At 56.5% G+C, this 12,680-nt stretch overlaps 1 protein-coding gene across 25 annotated transcripts in view; it reads right to left on the bottom strand.

Annotated features, from left to right (window-relative positions):
* The window catches only part of MAPT (microtubule associated protein tau), a 38,120-nt gene extending 30,708 nt beyond the window's left edge, over positions 1 to 7,412 (bottom strand). For all 25 annotated transcript variants that reach the window (XM_079327925.1, XM_079327907.1, XM_079327928.1 and 22 more), the window contains exon 1: positions 7,256 to 7,412. The gene's annotated coding sequence lies outside the window, so the exon portion shown is untranslated. The remainder of the gene's footprint in view (positions 1 to 7,255) is intronic.
* Positions 7,413 to 12,680: the final 5,268 nt, after the last annotated feature.

Raw genomic sequence — 12,680 nt, 5'->3', positions numbered from 1 at the left:
TGGTCCCAGCACCCTCATTTTGGTCCCATACTCTCCGAATCCGCTCTCCCAGGCAGTGACTCCACCGCTCGAGCAGATTTTACCTGCTTTCCTTTTTGCCCCCAGCAGCAACATTTATTCCTTCTGCCTGTTCACGCCTGCCAGGCTCTCCATCATTGCACCGGGAAGTGCTGGGGAAAGCCGTGTAGCTTTTTGTCCAATTTGGAGAGGCCCATTGTTAAAAGCTCCTTGTACATATCCCTGCAGGCAGCTCCAGGCAGCACCCTTTGTCATGCTGATGAGGCAGGAGGTAAAACCACAGATAAGCTGCAACTTCAGAGGGCAGAATTTGCTGAGGGTGAAGTCTGCCCTTGAATTCAGAGTCAGTGGGAGCTGAAAACCAACCACAAAAGGCAATTCTGACTTTGGATTAAATCCCAGTTTTGGGCTCACTGACACCGCAAGGTAAAGAGCAGGAGATGCTCCAGTTCTGCACCATTACCCGGTTTCCTCACAGGTCTCACCTTAAAGCACACAGGTAACTCAACGCCAGCAATTGTCACCCCGGCAGGCAGGATCTGCAGCGCAGGGAAATGAAACAAAACACTCCCTGCTGCAGGCAGCAATCAGCACTTTGTGCCGGGGGTCAGCAACACGAGCCACGCACCCAAATCTTACATTCCCGATGCTCACATTTCCCTCACTTCTCACCATTCCAAAGTCAAGTGCAGCTCCAGGTATAAATGTCATTTTTACACAGAGCCCTGGGCACACAGAATGGATGGGATCCCTCAGATTATCCCTTCTCCTGGGACCCTCTGGCACCCCTGGAGCTAATGAACACACCCGAGCCCTGCAGAGCAGAGCAGCCCCTCCTCTGTGAGTCTGGGGTCTCTGAATTCTTCACTTCTCATCACCTATCTTATATTGACGTGAGCTTTACAGCAATCTAAAAGCATAGGAGATACTATGCCAAAAGAGCAGAAATGTATCTCTGAGTACTTAAAATTTCTATTAAGAAAATACGGCTTTAATGTCTACTTTATGCGTAAGTGGCTTAATATACTTCAACCCATCCAAACGCTTTAATTCAATCCTTGCACTCCAATTTCTCTCTGAAAAATTCAGAGAGACCCCCGAACCCACTGACACTCCCCCTGCCCAAGGCTCATCCTGGGGGTCCAAGGCAACCAGCCCTGTTTGCCCATCGCTGGTGACAGCCCTGGCCTGCCTGTGGCTTGACCGAGAACCTGCACAGCTGGCCAGATGTGCTCCCTGCACCACGAAGCTCACGTGAAATGACTTTTCACTGCTTTTTGCAGGAAGGAGCAGAGCTGCTGCTCAGCACCACATCCTCCACACCGAGAACAGCCGGGATGTAAGTAACCTTTAATCAAAGCGAAGATAAAATGTTTCCTAGGGCAGGGAACAATTTTACCACTCTGGACATCCCCCCACTTTCAATTTCACCTTCCAAAGCGAAGCAAACGCTCCTTTGCAGGCACAGCAAACAATCGGTTTATCTCCACAGCGAATCTCCAGCCCTGCACGAACAGGCTGAGCTGCATGTCCTCAGGAGTCACACCAGAGGCTTCTTTAGATTTTCTGAGTCATTTACAAACACCTCATGGAATTTCATTCTGCAGCAAGTGACTGAGGCACTGATGGAACCCGTCTGAAATTACATCTGGCACTTCCAGGCAGACAGCCCGGGGCAGGAGCTGAGGGCAGCCATAAAGAGCAGCGCTGATAAGAAACCCATTCCAAGCCTCACACGTGCTGCTCAAAGCCCTCCACTGAGTGGTTTCATCACCTCTCCTCAGGCTGGGGTGTTAACAGAGCCCTTCCTGCCCCTCGGGGCTGCACCTCATCCCTCAGCACCCAGACCAGCCTCTGAGCATTGCCCCAGCTCAGTGGGGATCCAGAATCAGGGAATATCCTGAGCTGAGAGGGACCACAACGATCACCGACCCCACAAGCCCACCCTGGGCCTGAGAGAATTGTCCAAACCCAGTTCAGCCCCAGGGATAAACCCTCTGCCTTCCCAGGGCAGCAGGGGCACAATCCCACTGCTCTGAGGGAAGGCAGGGAGCCCAGGACAGTGACCCCAGATCTGCTCCAGGAGGAGAGGTCAGGGCAGGTAGAGTGGACAGGCTGCAAAGATGGAAATAATTAGCCCAACTGCAGCAATAATCCCTTTAGCTTAACAGAAGGTATCCCCTGGTGCTCCCTTTCCTTGGATATTTAAAGCAGAGACACTGAAAACAGGAGCCATGCTGCGTGTTATGACCACCTTTACTAATTGGTCTGCTAGGAAAGAAAAGGAAAAACCGTGGATTGATTTCTGAGGAGCAAAAAACTCATTAGGCTTGCAAAGAAAACCCACTCAAGTCTCAAGGCACAGATACTCCTCCTGCAGACTCCAGTGTAAACCACACATGCTTTCCACAGGCACTGAAAAAAAAAACCAAAAAAAACCCTCCAGCCTACAACCAGCAGATTTCAGTGTAAAACAAAGCTCCAGCTCACAGATGGAGGAGGGAGATCCATCCTGCTGCAAGAGGGACTCAGATGCACACAGTCACTCCCAGCAGAGCTGTGCCCACTTTAAAAACCTCACAAGGGATTACCTACAGGGCCATAATTCTGCTGCACCCAGCACATCCTAGGGTGACCTGCAAAGAGCCCCTGGGACTGAGGGCTGTTCATGCTAAAAAGCAGGTGGGAACAGCCCTGCCCAGAGCAGGAGCTCCACACCCCCAGCAAGGAGCAGGGACCCAGCCTGGGGCTGCACCCAGCAAGGCTGAGCCAGCCTGGTGCTGGGGAAGTTTCACCAAACTCACCCTGATCCTCTTCCAGGACTGCTGCCAGGTGAGTGGAACATCCCAGTGCTGCTCTGCAAGATCAGCAGCCCAAGTGACTTCTGCAATTGCTTCCTTTTCCACAGGCAGGCAGAGCCCCAGGCATCCAGCACCCCCCAATTTACTGATGAGACCCCCAGCTCCAAGGATGTGCCCTTGGGGTGAGCCCCAGGCAGCACCCAGCCAGCTCTGGAGTCTGAGCAGCAGCAGCAGGCAGAGCCCTGAGGTAGAAAGGGATTACACTGCATTGGCAGAAAAACCTAGAAAGGCAGCCCAGCTCTGCTGCCACTGCTGCAGAAGGGAGAGGCCCTCAGGGAGCTGCTGCTGCTCTGAGCTGGGGCTGGGGACAGCCAGGATCTGAGCTGGGGACAGCCAGGGTGCTGATTTGGGGCTGGGGACAGCCAGGATCTGAGCTGGGGACAGCCAGGGTGCTGATTTGGGGCTGGGGACAGCCAGGATCTGAGCTGGGGACAGCCAGGGTGCTGATTTGGGGCTGGGGACAGCCAGGACCTGAGCTGGGGACAGCCAGGGTGCTGATTTGGGGCTGGGGACAGCCAGGATCTGATCTGGGGCTGGGGACAGCCAGGATCTGAGCTGGGGCTGGGGACAGCCAGGGTGCTGAGCTGGGGCTCCTCTGCACCCAGCTCCAGGACAGGTACACAGGGGGAACACTCACCTGGGTTCACCTGGGGTTTGGCAGCCTCAGCCACTGTAACACAGCCAGAGAGGCCCTTTCTGCTTTAGGAAAGGGCTCTCAGTGCTTTTCCACAGACCCATGGGTCTGCAGACCTCAGAAGGAGCCAGAAAGCACCAGCCATGACCATTTGGCCCAGGGTTGGCTGCTTTACCTGTGTGCAGAATCACAACCCCCCTAAACCCCTTTCAAACTCTGCTGCCCCCAGCATCACCCAGACCTGTCACAGGTCCAAGGCACTGCACCACAAGCTCCCACCTCTGAGCCCAGCCCACACCTCAGCACTGCCTAGGAGCCAACCAGCCAACCTAGAAGCCAACTGACCTCACAACCAGCAAGCTGAGCAAACTGGAAAATGCTGGGAGCCAGGTGGAAACCAGTGCTCTGGTTCTTCCTTGGCTCGTTCATCAAGTGTCAGAGCATTCCTACAGCTAAATTAGCAGCACTGCCCCAAAGGACACCAACACCACGGCCAAGCCTCATCAGCACACTGGGCTGACAAAATAAGATTATTCTGCTCAAGACAAACTCAAATTCATGCTTTCTCCCAGCTTTTGAATAATCTTGCTTTTGGGAAGAAAGGGCCTGGCCACCCTGAGCATTTCCCCTCAGACAGTGCCTCATGATCCAATTTTCCACGCTCTGCCAACCACGAGGGATTTGTTGGGAGGGCTGGGGTGGCACAGCCAGCACCCACCCAGGGGCCAGACGGGCCACACGGCCACTCCAGCTCCAGCTGTGCTGCAGATGTGTCAGGACAATTTGTCACTCCTGTGCTGATGAGGGCAGGCTCTCAGGAGCTCCAGCACCAGCTCAAAAACATTCCCAAGGTGGCTTCTCCAGCAGCCCCACAGTGCTGCAAAGCTCAGTTTGCTCCATCCCTGCTGCTGCACCCTCAGCACTGCTCAGCAGAGCCCAGCAAGGTGGGACACAAACACTTCCAAACACCTGCCAAAATACTGGGAAAAAGCCCTGTGGTGCTCCAGGGATCAAGGAGCTCTCCACGAGGAGCACAGCTCTCCAGAATGCAGCAGAGCAACACAAAAGGCAGCAGATAAAACACCCACCTCACAGCATCCCTGACTGGCTACACCCAGATCTCCCTCAAAGGGCAGCTCTACTGCCACATTTCCCTCATTTTTATGCTATGAGGACTGGCCAGGGGAGCAGAATTTCCCATGGCTTTTGGGAAGGAAATGGCAAAGCTGCAGCAATCCCCTTTTCATATATAAAATATGTGAAATGAATGCGTTTGGTCCTCGGGAAGCTGCAGCTCTTGAAGCACAGAGGGATGGGACAGTTTGAAGGGAAAGCCTTGGGAAGGCACAGGCTGGAAGCAGAGGGCAGCGAGGGGATACAGAGGAGAGGGAAGGGTAAGACAAAATTGGAAGCCTGACCTGTAAATACTTAACACAGACAGAGGGAGACACACAAGACCTGCGCTTACCACAGGGACTGGAGCCATCCCTCCTCACGGAGCTCCCACCGTTCTATCCCCAGTTAATCCCTGCTGATGCAGGATAAACATCCCCATCTGATCTGTGACACCATCTGTGGGATGGGCACCGTGTTTCCCAGGTCTCAAAAACTGAACCCCACCTTCCCCTCATTCAAAGGATGAGAAAATGCAATGCTTTAATCAGGTGTGAACCACCCGCCAGTGGATCCCCACCCCTGGAAGGGCTCCGGGCTGGAGGAATCTGGTCTAATGGAAGATGTCCCTGCCCAGGGCAGGGAGGTGGAATGAGATGGTCTGCAAGGCTCCTTTCAACCCAAACCATGCCACGATTCATGTTCTAATCCTCTACAAACTACAGGTAAATCAGCCAACACTTTGCTTTTCTCCGTAATTTGCTCATCTTGAGGTGAAAACCAAGCATTTTGTATCAAGAGAGAACAAAGCATAACTGGGTTAGACAATTTATTACTCCTAGAGAGAATGAGGTTTTGATTTTTCTTCCCACAAGAGCAGCAAACGCCCAAGACCCGTTTTGATTGACCACCCTGGGAAAAACAATGCCAAGAAAACTGAACCCCACCAGGAAAGCCATTAAACACCCCAAATCTGAGCACTGGCAGCAGAGCCAAAACCCCCTGAGCGGGTGGGAGCGGGCAGCCATCGCTCGACAGGGCAAATCAACAATGCTCAGCAGCAAATTCTGTTCCACTGGCTCAGCCACACACCCAACATCTGCCCACATCCACGCCGGGGAACTCGGGAATACTCTGCATGCAAATGGAGACAGCTCAGCTCAGCTCAGCTCGGCTCAGCTGCTCCTTGCAGCACGTTTCCAGGCAAGAGCAGCCTCGCTGCAAATGGAGCTGCACCTCGCCTGGTGCTACCACAGCAAATGGAAGGAGAAACTCCCCTTAAAGCGATGGCAGCTGCCCTGGGCGAGCAGCAGCAGCATCGCCTTCCTGCTGCTCAAAAGCAGCAGCAAAACCACCTTCCCTAAGCCGGTCCTGCCTCGTGTGGCACACAGGGATGCAGGCAGGAATATCCATCCCTCACCTGAAATGAGCTGTTTCTGCTCATTGCAGGTTTAATTGCTCCGAGGCAGGAGGGCAGAGGTGTGCTCCTGGAAACACCTGGTGAGGAAACTTCCCTTTTCCTAGCTAAGTTAGAATTAAAATAAAGAAATACCCAACAGCCACAGGTAAAAATGGTGAAACCCGTAAAGGGGGGCGGCCCACGCCCCGCCTGGTGGGATTTGGGGACAAGAAAGAAGAGACAGCACGGGAAGAGGCAGATGGAAGGGAGGAGGGGGCGATCCCAGCTCGGCACTGGGATGTGTGGGATGTGATCCAGGGACCACCGGTGACACCAAGCAGCACCACCCCGGCCCCAAACCCACGGGGAGGGGCACCGGCATCCCCATCCCGGCTGGAAAAGACCCGGGATTCAACAGGACGGGCCCCGCCTCGGCCACCTTAAACACCAGACCCTCGGCATGGGCACCGGGGGTGCAACAAAGCCGGGCAACGCCGGGGTGCCGTGACCTCAATAACGCTTCCCCCACGCAAAATTTAGGGCTGGGCGTGGACAGCTCCTTTTTTCCCATTTTTTTATTCGAAAGGCTTTTTCGTTCGGGTTGCCCATTATCGATTAACGTATCGTTTTCCATCAGCCGCTCGAGGCGGCTGCAGAACATGGCCCCGCGCTGCCGCCCCTCCTGCCGCAGCCCCGGCCCCACCTGCCGGGAGGAACCGGGGCCGAGCGCGGCGCAGAGCGGGGAGCGAGCCCCAAAATCCGCCCCGCTGCATCCCTGCTGTATCCCTGCTGCATCCCTGCTGCATCCTGCTGCATCCTGCTGCATCCCTGCTGCATCCCTCCATCCCTGCTGCATCCTCCATCCCCGCTGCATCCATCCATCCCTCCTGCATCCTCCTGCATCCCTGCATCCTCCTGCATCCCTGCATCCTCCTCCATCCCTGCTGCATCCCTCCATCGCTGCTCGCCCGCCGCACCTGCCCCGAGCCCGCGCTGCCGCAGGGGCCGCGCCTGGCGCTGCCGCAGCCCCGGGGCGCCGGCACCGGGACACGCCCCTCCCTCCGCTCGCTTTTGGGATGAAACGGGCGCATTTTGCCATTTCTCGGCGGTTGATTTTTTTTTAATTTTATTTTTTCTTTCCCCCCATCTCCGCGCGGGACGCGGCGGAGGGAGAGCGCGCCCGGGGGTTCTCCTCTGCCCCATCCCGTCCCGTCCCTTGCCGTGCCGTACCTGCCGCTGCGGGGGTGTCCGCACCGGAGCCGGCTGCTGACAGCGGTGGCGGTGACGGTGACAGCGGCGGTGGCGGCGGCGCGGGCGGGGCGGGGGCGCGCGCGGGCTCCGGAACCTTCGCCGCGCCGGCGGGGCGGGAGCGCGCGCGCGCGTGCGCGGAGCGCCGCCGAGAGCCCCCCCCGCTCCCTTCCCCGCGCGCGCCCCCGCCTCTCCCGGGGAGCGCCCGCCCCGCCCCGCGCGCGCCCCCGCGCGCCCCCGCCGCCGCCCCATTGTCTGCGGGGAGGCGGGGGCGCGCGCGCCGCCCCGGCCGGCAGGCGGCGCTGCCGCGATGCCCTCGGCCCCTCACGGCCCATGGCGGCCCCTCACGGCCCCTCACGGCCTCTGACAGACCCTCACCGCCCATGGCGGCCCCTCACGGCTCCTCACGGCCCCTGACGGACCCTCACGGTCTCTCACGGCCCCTCACAGCCCCTTACAGCCCCTGACGGACCCTCACGGCCCATGGCGGCGCTCAGCGGCGGCCGGCGCGGCCTCGGCGGGGCCGAGCGATCCCGCAGCGATCCCGCAGCGATCCCGCAGCGACCCCAGCCCGCCCCTGCAGCCGCCGCAGCCCCGCGGGGTGCGGGACAGCGCCTCGCCAGCAGCGCCGCCCGTTCCCACCCCGATCTCTGCCCCGCGTCCCGCAGTGCCCGCGTGGGGCCGGCAGCCCCTCAGCAGCCGCACAGGTTTCGGTTCCTCCTCATTTCATTCCTGGTGAGCTCCGGGCTGACAAAGCCCCCTGCACAGGGCGGCAGCTCCTCAGCATCCCCGTGCGGAGAGAGGAACAGGCACAGAGCGGAGGGACCGGGCTGGCGGCTCTCGCTGGCTTTTGGTGCAGCAGACACCCGTCAGAAGGAGCAACAGGTGACAGCAGAACGGCCCTGGGCTGCTCCCCCACCCCCCCGAAACACGGGAAAGCAAACGAGGGGCTGAAATACCAGATCCTGATCCCAAACGATCACTCTCGTTCTCGCCTGCTTCATCTGGAACAGTGAGCTGCTTGTGCTCGGCCTGGGAGTGCTGTGGACACAGTGGAGATCCCTCGATGGAATTACTACCTTGTGTTAACAGGGTTACTCTCCCTAATAATTGGATTTAATAGAGAAACTGCAGGAGGGCAGGATCCAGTTTTCAGTTTTGCCTGAGAAACGCTGAGATGCAAATCAAGGACCCACATCCAGTCTAAGAACAGACTTTTTGTGAGAGAAACAGATGAGGAGCCTGCAGCACCAGGTTCTTCTTAAAGCCTCTTTCACCTATACCTGCTGGGTAACACTTTAAGTCTAACTTAGATGTGAAAAGGCAAGTTTCCTCATCAGGTCTTTCCAGGAATGCACACATGCAGCACCAGTCTGCTTTTTGGGAATGGTCCGTCTTGGTTTGGAATAAAGGTTCATTTTCTTACTACAGTATCAATAACTGCAGATTTACAGATTAGATTTGTACCAAAAACAAATTGATTTATGAACATGGAATGTTCTGAGATGGCTTGGTTTGTTTGTTTTTGCATTTGTTTGTTTGTTTGTTGTCAGGTCAGTGGTAATGGGCGAGCCATCTAAAAACAGAGGAATGGTTCTTTTCTGCCCATTTTTAAACTGCCTAAAAACTATCCACTACAATTTAGCTGGGGAATTTTCCTAGATTAGACACATTTCCTCTCGAAAATCTATCACAGTTTTGGGAATTGTAAAAGAAACACTACAGCACTATAAGGAGATCCATCCTTGTGAGACAACAGAAAAGAAGATGAATAAGAAGCTCGAGCCCAATCTGGGCCAGCAGCTCTTCCAACAGGCAGTGTGGGATGCACTGGGAGCACCAGGCTGGCTGGGAATCAGCTCAGCATCCCCCAACTGCATTATTCCTTCATCTAAAGAGAGAAAATCAAAAAGACTCTGGGCCTCATTTCTTGAAGTGCTCAGCATGACAACACCTGTCTCTCTAAAGTTACCTCAAGGCCCGCTGATATCTGCCTGGTTTGCCAGGATCCAAGGTTTGTCTGGATCCAGGGAATCCTGGGCTGGGCACTGAGGCATCGTTAGAGCCCGTGCCAGAGAATGGTCAGGCACAGCCACATCCAGGCCCATTAGGAGACCTGTTGGCAAGGGTTTGTCGAGAGTGGGATGCATCCACTGCTGCAGCAACACCGAGATGTTTCCAGAGCTGCTGGAGCAGCCCAAGCCCCCGAGCGCAGCCCCAGATGGAACAGTGATCACAGATCCTGCTCCAGCTGACAGAGCTGCAGAGAAGCTCTCTAAGGGCACATTTCTTACCTGTGTGTGCAGCAGGCTGACAGCTGATGTGCAGTTTAATTACTGCACTGAGCTCTTCTGCTCTTCTTCATCTTCACAGGGGCTTTTGTTTATTGCAAAAGGGATCTGGGAATTTTTCCTACTATTCTCAGGCCAGGCTCCTCTTTCCTCCCCACTCCTGGCCCATACTGCTGCTAGGTGTACACTATTTTAACACAAAATTATGAAGGAAGCCTTTATGGAGGAAAACATGGGGTCTTCATCTTCCATACCTGTGTTTTCATCCCTAAGACCAGGCTTATTTTCCTCTCAGGTGAGGTTTGTCCCGTTTCATAACCACCAAGGTTTTCCCTGGCAGGTGCTATGGAAGGTGGGACGCTGCTCCCCAGGTCTCACCTGCAGTGGGAACTGACCTGCAGAGCTGCAGCTGCATTAGAAATTCTGGGTTATATTGGGTTATATTCTGGGTTATACAAGTCTGATGTCCCCAGGGCCTCCTCTGGCCACAAGCTGCTTCATTTCAGTCACTTAATTCAGCTTAAGCCTGGCTTTTGCAAAAACCATAATGATCCCAGCTGAAATAAATACTCAAATTCTGCACTGGCTTAATTCCATTAAAGCACTACCCAGACCCTTTTGCAACCTGGCCATTAAAGTTCACCTAAATAAAGGAAACAGACTAATTGCTTCCAAAATGCAACTTTGAAAGTGCCAAGACAGGATTGATCTCTCCAGAGCGACTGCAGGTGCTGAGAGCCCGTGGAGCAACCCTGGCTCGGCGAGGAGCCCCGGGCAGGCACGGAGCAGCTTCCCAGTGAGGGTCCAGCAGGGTCCCAGCAGGGTCCCGGGGGTCCCAGCAGGGTCCAGCAGGGTCCCAGCAGGGTCCCAGCAGGGTCCCGGGGGTCCCAGCAGGGTCCAGCAGGGTCCCAGCAGGGTCCCGGGGGTCCCAGCAGCTTCCCAGTGAGGGTCCAGCAGGGTCCCAGCAGGGTCCCGGGGGTCCCAGCAGGGTCCCAGCAGGATCCCAGCAGGTCCCAGCAGGTCCCAGCAGGTCCCAGCAGGTCCCAGCAGGATCCCAGCAGGATCCCAGCAGGATCCCAGGGGGTCCCAGCAGGATCCCAGCAGGTCCCAGCAGGTCCCAGCAGGTCCCAGCCGTGCCCCGGCCCAGGCCAGCAGCTGTTTCGTAAGCGCCGTGAGTGGTGCGGGCGGTTACACAAGCGCATTGGCGGCCGTGCTGCGGTGTCACGGCAGGACAGACCCGGCAGCGCTCACGCAAACCCTGCCTGCGGCTCAGGGCGGGATTAGAGCTCAGCCGGCTCCTTCCCTCGGCCCAGACACGTACTTCAGCTCGGTTCTCTCCCTCTGAAGTAACTGGAGTGTTGGTTTTCACGGTAATCAGAGCGCGGTGTGCCCTCAGCACCCCAAGGCCAGCGGGACCGCGAGGATGGGAACTGGGACAGGAGCGTTCCCGGGACTGGAGAGCGCCGGCGGCCAGCGGGCCGTGACTCAGCACACACAGCCAGCCAGGTCCTCAGCAGGGCTGAGCTTGGGATAAACAAACTCACCCTTTCACCCTGACCTCGTTAGCAAACGGACAGACACAAAAAATCGAGGCCAAGGCACTTAAACCATCTTTCACTGGTCCCTCTTGACCCCACCCCATCGAAAAAGCATTATTGCTGTCTCTCTTCAGCTGTGTGCAAGCCACACACAGTCCAACACCTAAACCAGAGGATACAAGACATGATACCCCTAAGGACAAATATATTTTTAATTAATCATTATTCCATTTCTAAATTCCCAGCTGCAAGAGGCTTTCAGATCGTTTAAAGCCCGTGTCTCCAAGAGGCTGAGCTGACTCATCAGGGAGGCGCAGGATGTGTTCACTTACGGGACCTTGTGGGAATTATCGGGCTCCTGGGCTCACATCACTTAAAGCCAAGATTCCCTCGGACCTGGTGACACGGAAGGGCAGTTCCTGGCAGTAGCTTCCCCCTTCACTGACAATTCTCAGAGATGCCAGCAGCCAGGAGAGACTTTATTCCTGGAGGAGAGCAGCCCCCAGAGCTCTGCAAGCTCTGCAGAGGGACAGGGAGCATCTCTGGGGGTGAAACAGGCTCCATTCCAAGCACCCCTGGACTGCAGACTGAGCCCTGAACTCCTGTTCAGCAGGCAGAGGCAGCTCTGGCACCTGCACATCACCTGTCCTGGAGCACAGGGTGCACTCTGTCCTTCCCACAGGGTGGCACTCACAGGGGAGCAAAGAGGCCTGTGGGATCAGCACAGCATTTATCCACGAGTTTGTCAGGGCAAGAGTTCAGCTGGCTCTGAGGCAGGGATTGCATCACACAGCACCACGGCCAGTCCATCCCATCCCTGTATCCCATCCCTGTATCCCATCCCTGTATCCCATCCCATCCCTGTATCCCATCCCTGTATCCCATCCCTGTATCCCATCCCTGTATCCCATCCCTGTATCCCATCCCATCCCATCCCATCCCATCCCATCCCATCCCATCCCATCCCATCCCATCCCATCCCATCCCATCCCATCCCATCCCATCCTCCCAAGAAAATCTCCAAATTTAAGGACAAGCAGAAATAAGAGCCCCTCAGGGGATCACCACCTCACCCAGAAGGGTTCTCTATAGGAAACACAGCGCTTGCAAAGGAAGGACTCAGCGTGAGGGTCTGCACTGAGCAGAGACGGGACTGCAGCCCCCAGACCCAGCAGGTGTGGCATTAATCCCTGCTCTCAGGTGGAAGTGGCAGGGCCCTCGCCCGTGCTCGGAGGAGCTGCAGGGAGCGGGGCAGAGCAGGGAGGTGCTGGCTGCTCACAGAGCTGGGAACTGAGAGCCTTTGTTCCTCTGCAGGCAGCAGAGTGACACTGGGCCTGGCACGGCACCGTGCCCGCGCCCCAGCCCGCCGCTGACCTGGCACCACAAGTGTGAGTGCCACACCTGAGAGTGTGACCCCGGCGGGCTCAGGGCGAGAGCCCCAGGGCTCCAGCAGGGCGAGCGTGCGAGGCACAGCCCTGTGCCACACGGAGGGCCATGTGTCTGTGTCCCGGCTCTTTCTGGACCCCAGCTGTGTGTTCCACCTGTTTGTGTCCCAGGTGTTTCTGTATTGGCTGTGTA

This window comes from Erithacus rubecula (assembly GCF_903797595.1).
Source record: "Erithacus rubecula genome assembly, chromosome: 27".
Classification (NCBI taxonomy): Eukaryota; Metazoa; Chordata; class Aves; order Passeriformes; family Muscicapidae; genus Erithacus; species Erithacus rubecula.
The sequence above is the reverse complement of the archived record's forward strand: the minus strand, read 5'-3'. Positions and strand labels throughout refer to the sequence as shown.